We start from the raw sequence: 10860 nt of genomic DNA on the forward strand, positions 1-10860 counted from the left end.
TGTTTCTCTCGATTTTCTCTCTCTCTCTTTTTTTTTTTTTAAAAACACTCTTTGCATTCATTGTTATTGTCTGAGCCGTCATTGTCCTTCGCTGCATGTTGAATTGTCCATTGTTTTGCTCGCCATGATCATAAATGTTTTATTGTTTTTCTTTACCTTTGTTTATGTCATTATTTTGCTACTGTATCTTTAATTAGTTCTTGCCTCGTACCAAAACCTTTATAATTAACTATATTCATAATTTTTAAGAAAGTATCCCAATTTTTGTCCTCCACGTGTATATAATGTTAAAGTGTTTTTTTTAATGGATTTTGAATTAATCTCTTTGGTGTTGAACTGTTTAATCATCTCACAAAAAATAAATTATAAAATTATTTATTAATATTTTTATTTTTTTTAATTTTATCTAATATATATATATATATATTGTAAACATAATATTATAAAAATATAATTATTTTTTTGGTGTTCGAAAAAAATTAAAAATAATATTTTTTTTCTGGTATTTTAATTTACAACACAACTTATATGATTTAAAATATATAATTATTGTATAATATCATATTTTGTATTCTATATTTTTTTTAATAATGATAGAAACTATTGAGAAATCTCCTCAATTATTGCTTACTTGGAGGTCAACCAATATCATTAAAGATGGAACCATAAATTTGGCTCTTTTTTTTTTTTGGGTTTTTGCCGGCTCTTACACGCAAACATTTCCTTTTTGTTTCCTGCATTTATACCTTTCCTTTTCTTAGATAAGCTACACAAATACCCTAATTTCTCTTTTTTTTTTCTTTCTATATTGCGTCCCCTCATTAAATACCTTTCCTTATTTCTTTTTTATTTTCTTGAGCACACCACTAATATCTTTTTAATGAATATGTCTAATTAAAACAAATTGATTTACTAAAAATAATTTATCAGGGTAACTTAAGATTGTATAGATGGCTAGACATTAGAGTGGTTGCAATTATTTTTTAAAATATTTTTTATATAGAAATGTATCAAAATAATATATTTTTTTATTTTAAAAAAATTATTTTTAAAATCAACGCATCAAAATGATCTAAAAACAAAAAAATATATTAATATTTTTTAAAAAATTAATTTTCAAACTCGCCGTTCATAATTATGTTAAATATTTAGCCCAGGGGAAAATATTTCCTGCATTTTTCAATGAAAATAATGTATTGACCAATAAAAAATTGATTAAAGGAGAATGTTTTAATAACATATATAATTAATTTAAAATAAACATATATTTTTTTAATAAATTGATAATGACGATGGTGATGTTGGTGTTAATAATAATAATAGTTTTAGTGAAAGATTGTGTTGTCAATTTTCTTGCACATATCATAACTATTACCACCAATATCATCACAAATTGACAACATAATCTCTCACTAAAATTATTATTATTATTAATTAATTATTGTAAGTATTGCCACTAATACAATTATCATCACTGTAAAGTTATTATTATGATTTATTTATTTATTTATTAATCTTCATTATTATTTAACTTGGAGAATAATTATATAAAAGTATATTTTTATGTAGGAGATTTTTTGTAAGCAAAGATTTTTTTTTTCTCGTCTTTTTAGTACTCTAAATATTTATAAATAATATTGTTGGAACACTAAAGTTTATTCTAAAATTATTGATTTTTTCTTAGTGGTTAAGAGAACTACTTGCAAGAAATGGGGTCCAAATATTAAAAGTTCACGAGCTTGTGGTCAAAGTCTATCTTCCTGTGAACGAAGGCTGAAGGAGCAATCATTGCGTTTCCAATGTATAGCTTGAAACATGCCAGATGGAAGAGAATGGATCAAGAAAGACGACCAATCAGTTTAGGGATAACACGTTGCCAGATTCATAAAAAGAAAAAGAAAAAAGAAAGCAATGTTATAATTATAATTATATATAATAAATTAAAAGGTTTCGAGGATTTGAATATTGCAGCTCAATGTTCATGCAACTCAGTTAGAGTCTTTTTTTTCAGATTATAGTTTCCATTATTTTTTAAAATTAACACATTAAAATATCTAAAAATATAAAAAAATATTAATTTGAAAAAAAAATTTAAATATTTTTAAAAATATTTTTGAAATGAAAAAATAAAGACGTTACACTTATAACTGCACTTTCTATTTCTACAGTATTTATTATTATTTTGATTAATAGTCAACTTTATTTCTTTACAAAATCATTCTTTTTAATTTATATTAACATGATTGTAAAAGACCGAGAGAATGGTGTTTACTCACCGACAAAAGTTCGGTCGACGTTTCCCAATTTTCTAGTGGTGAGTTCTATTCTAACTAAATTACATGTTTTAATAATTACTACTTCTATAATGATTAGTGATAATCATAATCCTTATTTTCTCACGCCTATGAATTTTGCAGTTATAAGACGAATTTTTTTATAAGTAAAATAGCATTTCACCATGCTAGTGAGACTCTGCGACGCTGCATGCATGTATTGTTTTTTAGTAAAATATTTATATATTGTAAATATTTATTTTTTTAAAGTAATCACAATAACATAGACAAAAAACCTCCTTTCACGAGCAAAAAGATGATTTTGTTTAATTTTTAGTCAATTAAACATGGAATAATGAAATAAAATAAAAAAAATAAAAAAGAAATGGCGTGAGCCAACCGGAGTCAGTATGATGATAAACATGTAATTTAGATATTAAGGGACAAACTTGTTCAGATTAACCTGCATCCTAAATTATGAAATCGGGATAATATGATAGAAAAAAAAAAAATTAAAAAAAAACCACAAATCTATTTTTTTTTTTTTAAAATGTCAAATAATGATATCAAAAAAAGGAAATAAGACAAAAATAAAAAAGAGGTTAGCCTTTAATATTTTTTCAAAACCCGTGACCTGGTTCATCAGACTTGAAGCACTATACATGAAAAAAAATCACGAAACCCAATTTCTAAAAAATAAAACATTGAATGATGAAATTGACAAACAAATTATACAAAAAAAAAAATCCAAAATATAAAATAGCAATTACAAGAACGAGAGTTAAAATCAAAATAAAAAATAAATTAAAGGGAAACAATACACTATAAACTTGGATTGAATAGTAAAATTAAAAACAATAAAATTTTTATAAAAAAGTTAAGGAAAACAAATAAGAAATCATAAAAGTAAGAATCAAATTGAAAACACCAATATGTGATAAAAAAAAAATTGAACATTTAGAAATTTTCAACGTGCTTTTTTCATAAAAAATCGTAAATGCAAATCAAAAAAATTTATGCACACATCCAATTAAATAAATCACGAACCATTGTGTAAATAACAATAAATAAAAATGTAATTGGAAAAATTAAGAAACAAACATAAATCAAGATATTTGTTATCTTAACACATTTTATTTACCTGGTTGTGTGTAATGAATTTGCTTATTAAAATCAATTTTAAATGTTAATGGACACACATAATGTGTTTTAAATGTAAAAAAAAAAAAAAACACCTAATCTTAACTCCCTTCATCATATTGAACAATTTAACATAAAAATTAATCGTTTTGATTGTTGAAATCATGACCAACGACAACTTTCTATCTTTAAAAAAAAAGTTTTGAAAAAAAGAGGGAAATAAAATTTAGTACAAAAACTGAATTTTAAAAAATAAAAGGGACCCGATCACCTATTAGTTGAAAAAGATAAGCTAAAATAAACTTTACAAACAAATTTTAAAGTTGCCACTTATTTTATTTGCTCTTTTCACTTTAGCATTCTATCTTTCAATTCAACCTTCCCCCAAAAAACATGCAATTGGGTTCTAATTTGGGTTTAAGAGGGCTTAATTCTTAAAAATAGAAGTTAGAGGATCAAATTGGATTTTTTAAATCACAATTGAAATCCACCATCACAATAAGTCTGGGTGAACAATAATTAACGTAAAACCCATTATATTTTAGTTTATACTATAATAATTTTCACCACTATAAGAACATAAAACTAATTGTATGGCCGAGTTAAGGAATATGGGCAAAAGGTACAATTTCACAATTAAATATCTCTTCTGTTGATTTAGTGCTGAGGAAGGCACATACGGTTTCTTCACTTCAATCCTTAAAATCATGGCTTTAATTGAAGAATTTGTTTTTTAATAACATGCCAAACCCTCCTCTAAATACTCATGGAGAGTTCGATCCTGGCTTAAGATGTACGTATATGTGCGCTTAACATTAATTGTAAATTCATGGGACTTAATTCGTGGAGAAATTGTTCCTTTAGATGGTGTCAACCCACAATATATATATATTGTGTTGATATATTCATAATTGTTATTATGATATATTCATAATTGTGTTGATATATTCATAATTGTTATTAAAGAATCATCTCAACCCAATAGCTTAATCTGTTAAATGAGATCTCAAGATATGATTTATATTATTCTCTAACATATCCCCTTAAATAAAACTTTTAGACTTGAAACTTATACAATTTCATATTATCTTGTGTTTTAATTTTTATAAAATAAATGAGAAATGTAAACTTCAAACTTGAAACCAATTGATTATCAAGGTTATGATATCATGTCAAAAAATCATCTCAACTCAATAATTTAAGCTATTAGATGAAATCACATGAATATAATTTATATTATTCTCTAACAATAATAATATTATAAAAACAACAAACTTTGTCGCGTTGGCTTAACAAGAGCTACATGTATTGCAAATTACTTATATGTAATGCGACTTTGTTCAATGCTTTATGTTTTAATTATATGACAATTCTTCGTGTTCATTCGCAATATTGTTTTTAAAAATGAACAAAAAATTTACATTACTCTTGATACTGTCCAACAGTTGGCAGGTCAAGGATAAATTATTTCATAACTTTTGGTAAATAAAATTATTTTTTTTTTATCATTAATTATCATTTTCCCAACATGAATGCATGGTTTTTTTAGAATATATATATATATATATATATATATATATATATATATATATATATATAAACCAGATAAAAATGAAAACATTAATTTCCTTTATTTTATTTCTGGATAATTAGCTTATCAAAGATGGGACGCGGAAATAAAGAGACATGGACCCTTATATATAGTGACAGAATGCCACGTATTTTGAGTCCTTAATTAGAACATGTGAACGCAAACAAAAAAATAATAATAACAACTACTTATTCATCCACGTAATCTATCCTCGCTTGCATACGATAACACGTTATTCGGTAGAAGCTTTTTTTTCTTTTCTTAAAATATTTTTTATTTAAAAATATATTAAAATAATATAATTTTTTTATTATTAAAAATTTAAAAATACAAAAAAAATTAATTTTTTTTAAAAAAGCTATCCAATAACAATACCTAATATTAACCATACAGTACGTGACCCAGTAGTAAGAGTTTGTGACTAAATTTTTGCTCCTTCTGTGATCTCGTGTTCGAGCCTTGCAATTATTAATATTGATAGTCAACGGAAACTTACCTGATCGTTAACTTTAGAGTATATGAGAATTAGTCAAAGTGCGTGCAAGCTGACCCGAGTACCTTACATTAATAAAAAAAAAAAATACCAAATATCATTAATTTTTAATGAACTCACAGGAATTCACACATAAAAAAAAGTAAATATTCTATATAGGCACAATTAAAAAATAAAAATCAATCAATCAATCTAGCATTGAACTTTCAAATTATAAATTGGATCTTACTAATAATACAACGATATTTGTGGTTTTTAAATGATGAAATGACACCTCCAGATCCATGGACAAATAATACAAATTTTACAAGGGTTTGTACATTACTAATTATAAGTTAAAACAAGAAAACTATGGTAACTTTTTTTTTAATAATATTATATGGTACTTTATAAGTAATTTAATGCAGATATTCATTGAATGACAAACAACATTGTTCGGAAAATAGTCTTGTCTGTCTCTTCCTTTATCTGAACGAACGACTTTTCTTTTAAGAAAAAAAAAAAAAAAAAAAAGCTTAATTGCGATTCTCTTTGTTTTTTTTTGTTTGTTTGTTTTTTTTTTTTGACATGAACAGGACGTGGATCGTCGGCGCAAGCGACAAAACATAAAAATTTAGATCGCTAGATATGTGTCGGCAAAATGGATAGAGCCCTGAGGTTTTTCGTGAGTAACCAGGGGACAAGGACTCTTATAATCTGTTAAGATATTTTCTTCTTTTCTTAACTAGCCAGCCAAGAAACAAAATCTATTTTTCAAGTTGAAGTCACAATTCCTTATTTATAAATCTTTTTTTAATCAAAAATACCTTTTTTAATAAAAATCCAAGGTAACTACAATATGTATTCATAAGAACTCAATAATTTAAATTAAATTAGAAAAAATCATTTCTAGAGGCAAAACTCTCATCCCCTTGATAATTGTTTTTGGATGAAAACACTTTTTTTTTTCATTAATAGCATACTTTTGAGAGAAAAACTTATTATAATTTAAAAAGCATGTTCCAAACAAAATAAAAAATAACATCTTCATAATATTTACATGGTTTATATGTGAAAAATAAAAGAATAATTAATCAATCAAAACCATATATAAAAAATAATTTTTTTTTAATTTTCATTGAATATTATGTGTAATTTTCTTACAGTTTATTATTAAAAAAGTTAATGTAAACAATAACCATAAGACCTCTAATTTGATTTAAAAAGTAGGGAATAATTAGGTGGTTTTTTTTAAATAGTATTGTCATTATTAATTTAAATAAATATTTATGTTAAACGAAAAACAAATTTCATATCTAGTTTTCTTTCCATATTGTTCATAATAATGTATAATATCAAATTGTTCATCTGGGAGTTTTTAGGGACACCCAAGCTGAAATATTTGAGCTTGCCATCTTTTATCAATTTACTACACAAATTTATTTTTGACTAGGTGGTGAAAATATTCTTCTCACGAGTCACTGAACTTTGTTCTTAAGATTCCTTAGCTGTCTTATTTCTTCATTATTATGGTCTTTTGGTAACATGTGCTGAGAGTGAGAGTGCCCCCCCTTTTTCAATGGAAGCAGTGAACCATACAATTTCAAAGGACTGGAAATTACACCTATATAATAACTAAAAAGTTACGAAATTTTTAAAATTATGTGTGTTTAGTATTGTAGTAGCTGATGTGGTTGTGGTTTTAAAAAATTTATTTTATAAAAAATATTTTTAGTTAAGGTTGATTTGAAAAAATAGATGTTTGGTTAAAACTGTGGTTAAAATTAAGATTGGAAAAAAAATAATTTAATATGTTTGGTTAAAAAATACTTTAAAAATTGAAGTTATAAAATAATTTTTAAAAATATATATTAATATTGATGATTTTTAATTTAAATATTGTGGATTTAACTATTGCTATTGTATCATGAAATAAATCATATTTTATATAAAATATTTTTTATTATTTCATGAAACCATCTATAATTCCATTACATACGAAATACATCCGACATGAACTACAGTTTCATAATTTTTTTAGCGTGTAATAAAATTAGATAAAATATTATCATATATAAAATTCACTCTAAACTAGTTTTTTTTTTTTTTTTTTAAAAATTAACACACTAATAAAAAAAATGTTCACGCAATGCAAGTGAACAGTGCAAGAGAATTGCATTGTTCACTATAAGTGAACAATGAAATTCTCTTGTATTGTTCATTGAACAGTACAATTAGCATGAACAGTGAAAAAAAAAACAAGAAATCCTTGCTTTTCAAATACTACGATTCCAACGTAGAAAAGAAGTGCGATCCAGTAAATAATATATCAATTTTTTCTTTAACCAAACGGATACAAACTGCATTTTAATTAAAATACAGCTGCAACCGCGTAGCCCAACAGGCTCTAAAAGAAGGATGGAATTGTATCTAATATGGCTTGCTATTTATAATCAATCTAGTCTCCTCAAATATGTCTTATTCAAATAGGTGTGTTGTTTATTTGATTGGCGTGTGCTTGCAGGAATTGTCAGACTTGCAATGGATGGCAAGCATTACGATGTAATATGTGTAAAGGAGCAGGGAAGGTTCATTATCAAGTTAAAAATAACACCTTGAGAAGGTAGTTAATGGGATAAAGCTCACCAAAATAAAATCTTGTGGTACTAGAGAAAACCAGACTCTCACAGACTGAGCAATATTTGATTAAACATGCATCGAAACCTTTTACAGGAGGCTACATAAAACTTGTAATGTGAAAACTGTTATAGTGCATTTATGTAACGACATTACAGTCCCACTATAATAAATTGGCATTACTCTAGCTATGAATTTTCTATCGCTATAGCAGAACACAAATTAAATGAGAGATTGTTTCCGTTGTTGTGCAGGAAAAGGAAGATAAGAAGTTTAGGACCAAAATTCTACACATGTCTTGGATATTTTTATCTGAGTTTTTCACTTTCCATGTTGCTTTGTCTTTTTAACATTATTTATTTCTTCATTTGCCAACCTTTCTACTTTGAAAAATCACCTTGTTTTAAAAACTGTATTGTTTCTCATTCTTGTAGCCTTATGCTTATTGAGATCTATTTGCCTATTTACATTGTTAAATAATATTTATGTAGTCTTATTTATTAAAGGTAAAATAGTACTTTCAATTTAACCTATATATATTTTATTTGTATCTAGGTTAAGCCTATGAATTCATAATGTACTGATTATTCAGAATTCTAACCTTCTTTTGGTGTTTGATCTCAATTATTTTAACATGGTATCAGAGCTGGTTTTATGGAACGAGACTTAATCCCAGATATAATTTTTTTTTGGAGTGATATTTTGTCTTTTGCTTCTGCAAAATTTGGTATTTCGACAGTTTCTGCAATTATTTTGGCATTTCATCTTCCCTTCAGCTTCTGCAATTTGGTATTTGCGTTCAGTTTTTGCAAATTTGTTTTGTGTTTTGGAGTAATTGTATAATTTCTAGAAGATATTTGTTTAGTTTTCTGCAATCTCTATTCAGTTTCTGCAAATTGACATTTAGTTTTCCGCTGCTTTTGCATTTTGGTTCTTTGTGACTGTTGATTATGGCTACTGAAAAAGATGATTCGCTTCAGTCTGTGAGTGTGAGGTTGGATGGGAAGAACTATTCGTGTTGGAGTTATGTAATGCGAAATTTCCTTAAGGGTAAGATGTATGGGTATGTTAGTGGAACTTATATGATACCTAAGAATATTGAGGAGGGGGATGTTGTTTTGATAGATACATGAGAAGTAAATAATGCAAAGATTATTACTTGAATCGACAATTCTGTTGAGCATTTGATATGTATGCAGTTGGCAAAGTATGAGACAACAAAAGAGGTTTGGGATCATCTACAAAGGTTATTCACACAATCAAATTTTGCAAAACAGTATCAATTAGAGAATGACATATGAGCTCTTCATCAAAAGAATATGAGTATTCAAGAGTTTTATTTTGCTATGACAGATCTTTGGGATCAATTAGCTCTTACAAAATCGACAAAATTAATGCCTATATTGAGCGTAGAGAGCAGCAACGATTGATACAGTTTTTAACAGCACTTCGCAGTGCTTTCGAAGGACTTAGAGGTTCAATTCTGCATCATTCTCCACTGCCTTCTGTTGACACTATTGTTAGTGAGTTATTGACTGAAGAAATACGTCATCAGTCTTATTTTGAAATAGAGAATTATTTTTGCTTCAAATCCTTCAGTATTAGCAGTGCCTTCTAAGCCATTCTCTAATCATGCCTTCAGTTTTAGCAGTGCCTTCTGCTTCAAATCCTTCAGTATTAGCAGTGCCTTCTAAGTCATTCTCTAATCATGAGAGAAAATGTCCCCTCATAGTCCATACCATGCTGTTGAGAGTATCCTTTTGCAACCAACCTAGCTTTGTATCGCTCAATAGACCCATCAGAATAAGCCTTACACAAGGGTTGGCTTCGATGAGTGCAGTTTCTGTAAGCAGAAAGGTCATTGGAAGGCTCAGTGTCCTAAGTTGAGACAACAGAATCAAGCTTGGAATTCTGGCAATCAGTCACAATCTTGCTCATAAACCACCACACCACAATACTGCAGCAGTAGCTTCCTCAAGCTCTATTACCGATCCTAATATTTTGGCTGAGCAATTTTAGAAGTTCATCTCCTTGCAGCCACAAGCAATGTCCGCTTCTTCTTACATAGGTTAGTTGCCTCATAGTTCCTTAGGTATATCACACTCTAAATGGGTCTTGGATTCTGGTACTTCTCATCATATGTCTCCAGATTTCTTATCTTTTACCGATTTCTTATCTTTTACCTTTGTGTCCCCTTTGTCCTCCATTCCTGTTATGACTGCCGATGACACTCTTATGCCCTTAGCAGATGTTGGTTCTGTTGTCACACCTCACTTGTCTCTCCCTAATGTTTATCTTATTCCAAAACTCAAATTGAATCTTGCATCTATTGGTCAAATATGTGATTCTGGTGATTATTTAGTCATGTTTTCTGGTTTGTTTTGTTGTATACAGGATCTGCAGTCTCAGAAGCTGATTGGGATAGGCTGTAAAGAGAATGAACTATATATTTTGAATGAGTTAAAAGTGTTAGTTGCTGCTGCTGCTACTACCGTTGATTTTTCTTTCTTTTGAGTCTTTCATCTTCTAGTTTTTATTTATGGCATTCTCGTCTAGGTCATGTTTCATTTTCTCGTTTGAGATTTTTGGCATCCACAGGAACTTTAGGAAATTTAAAAACTTGTGACATTTCTGATTGTAGTGGATGTAGATTGGCAAAATTTTTCGCTTTACCTTTTAATCGAAGTATTTCTGTTTCTTCTTCATCATTTGATTTGATTTATTTTTGATGTATGGGGACCTTCTCT

Source organism: Populus alba, chromosome 1 (assembly GCF_005239225.2).
Source record: "Populus alba chromosome 1, ASM523922v2, whole genome shotgun sequence".
Lineage (NCBI taxonomy): Eukaryota > Viridiplantae > Streptophyta > Magnoliopsida > Malpighiales > Salicaceae > Populus > Populus alba.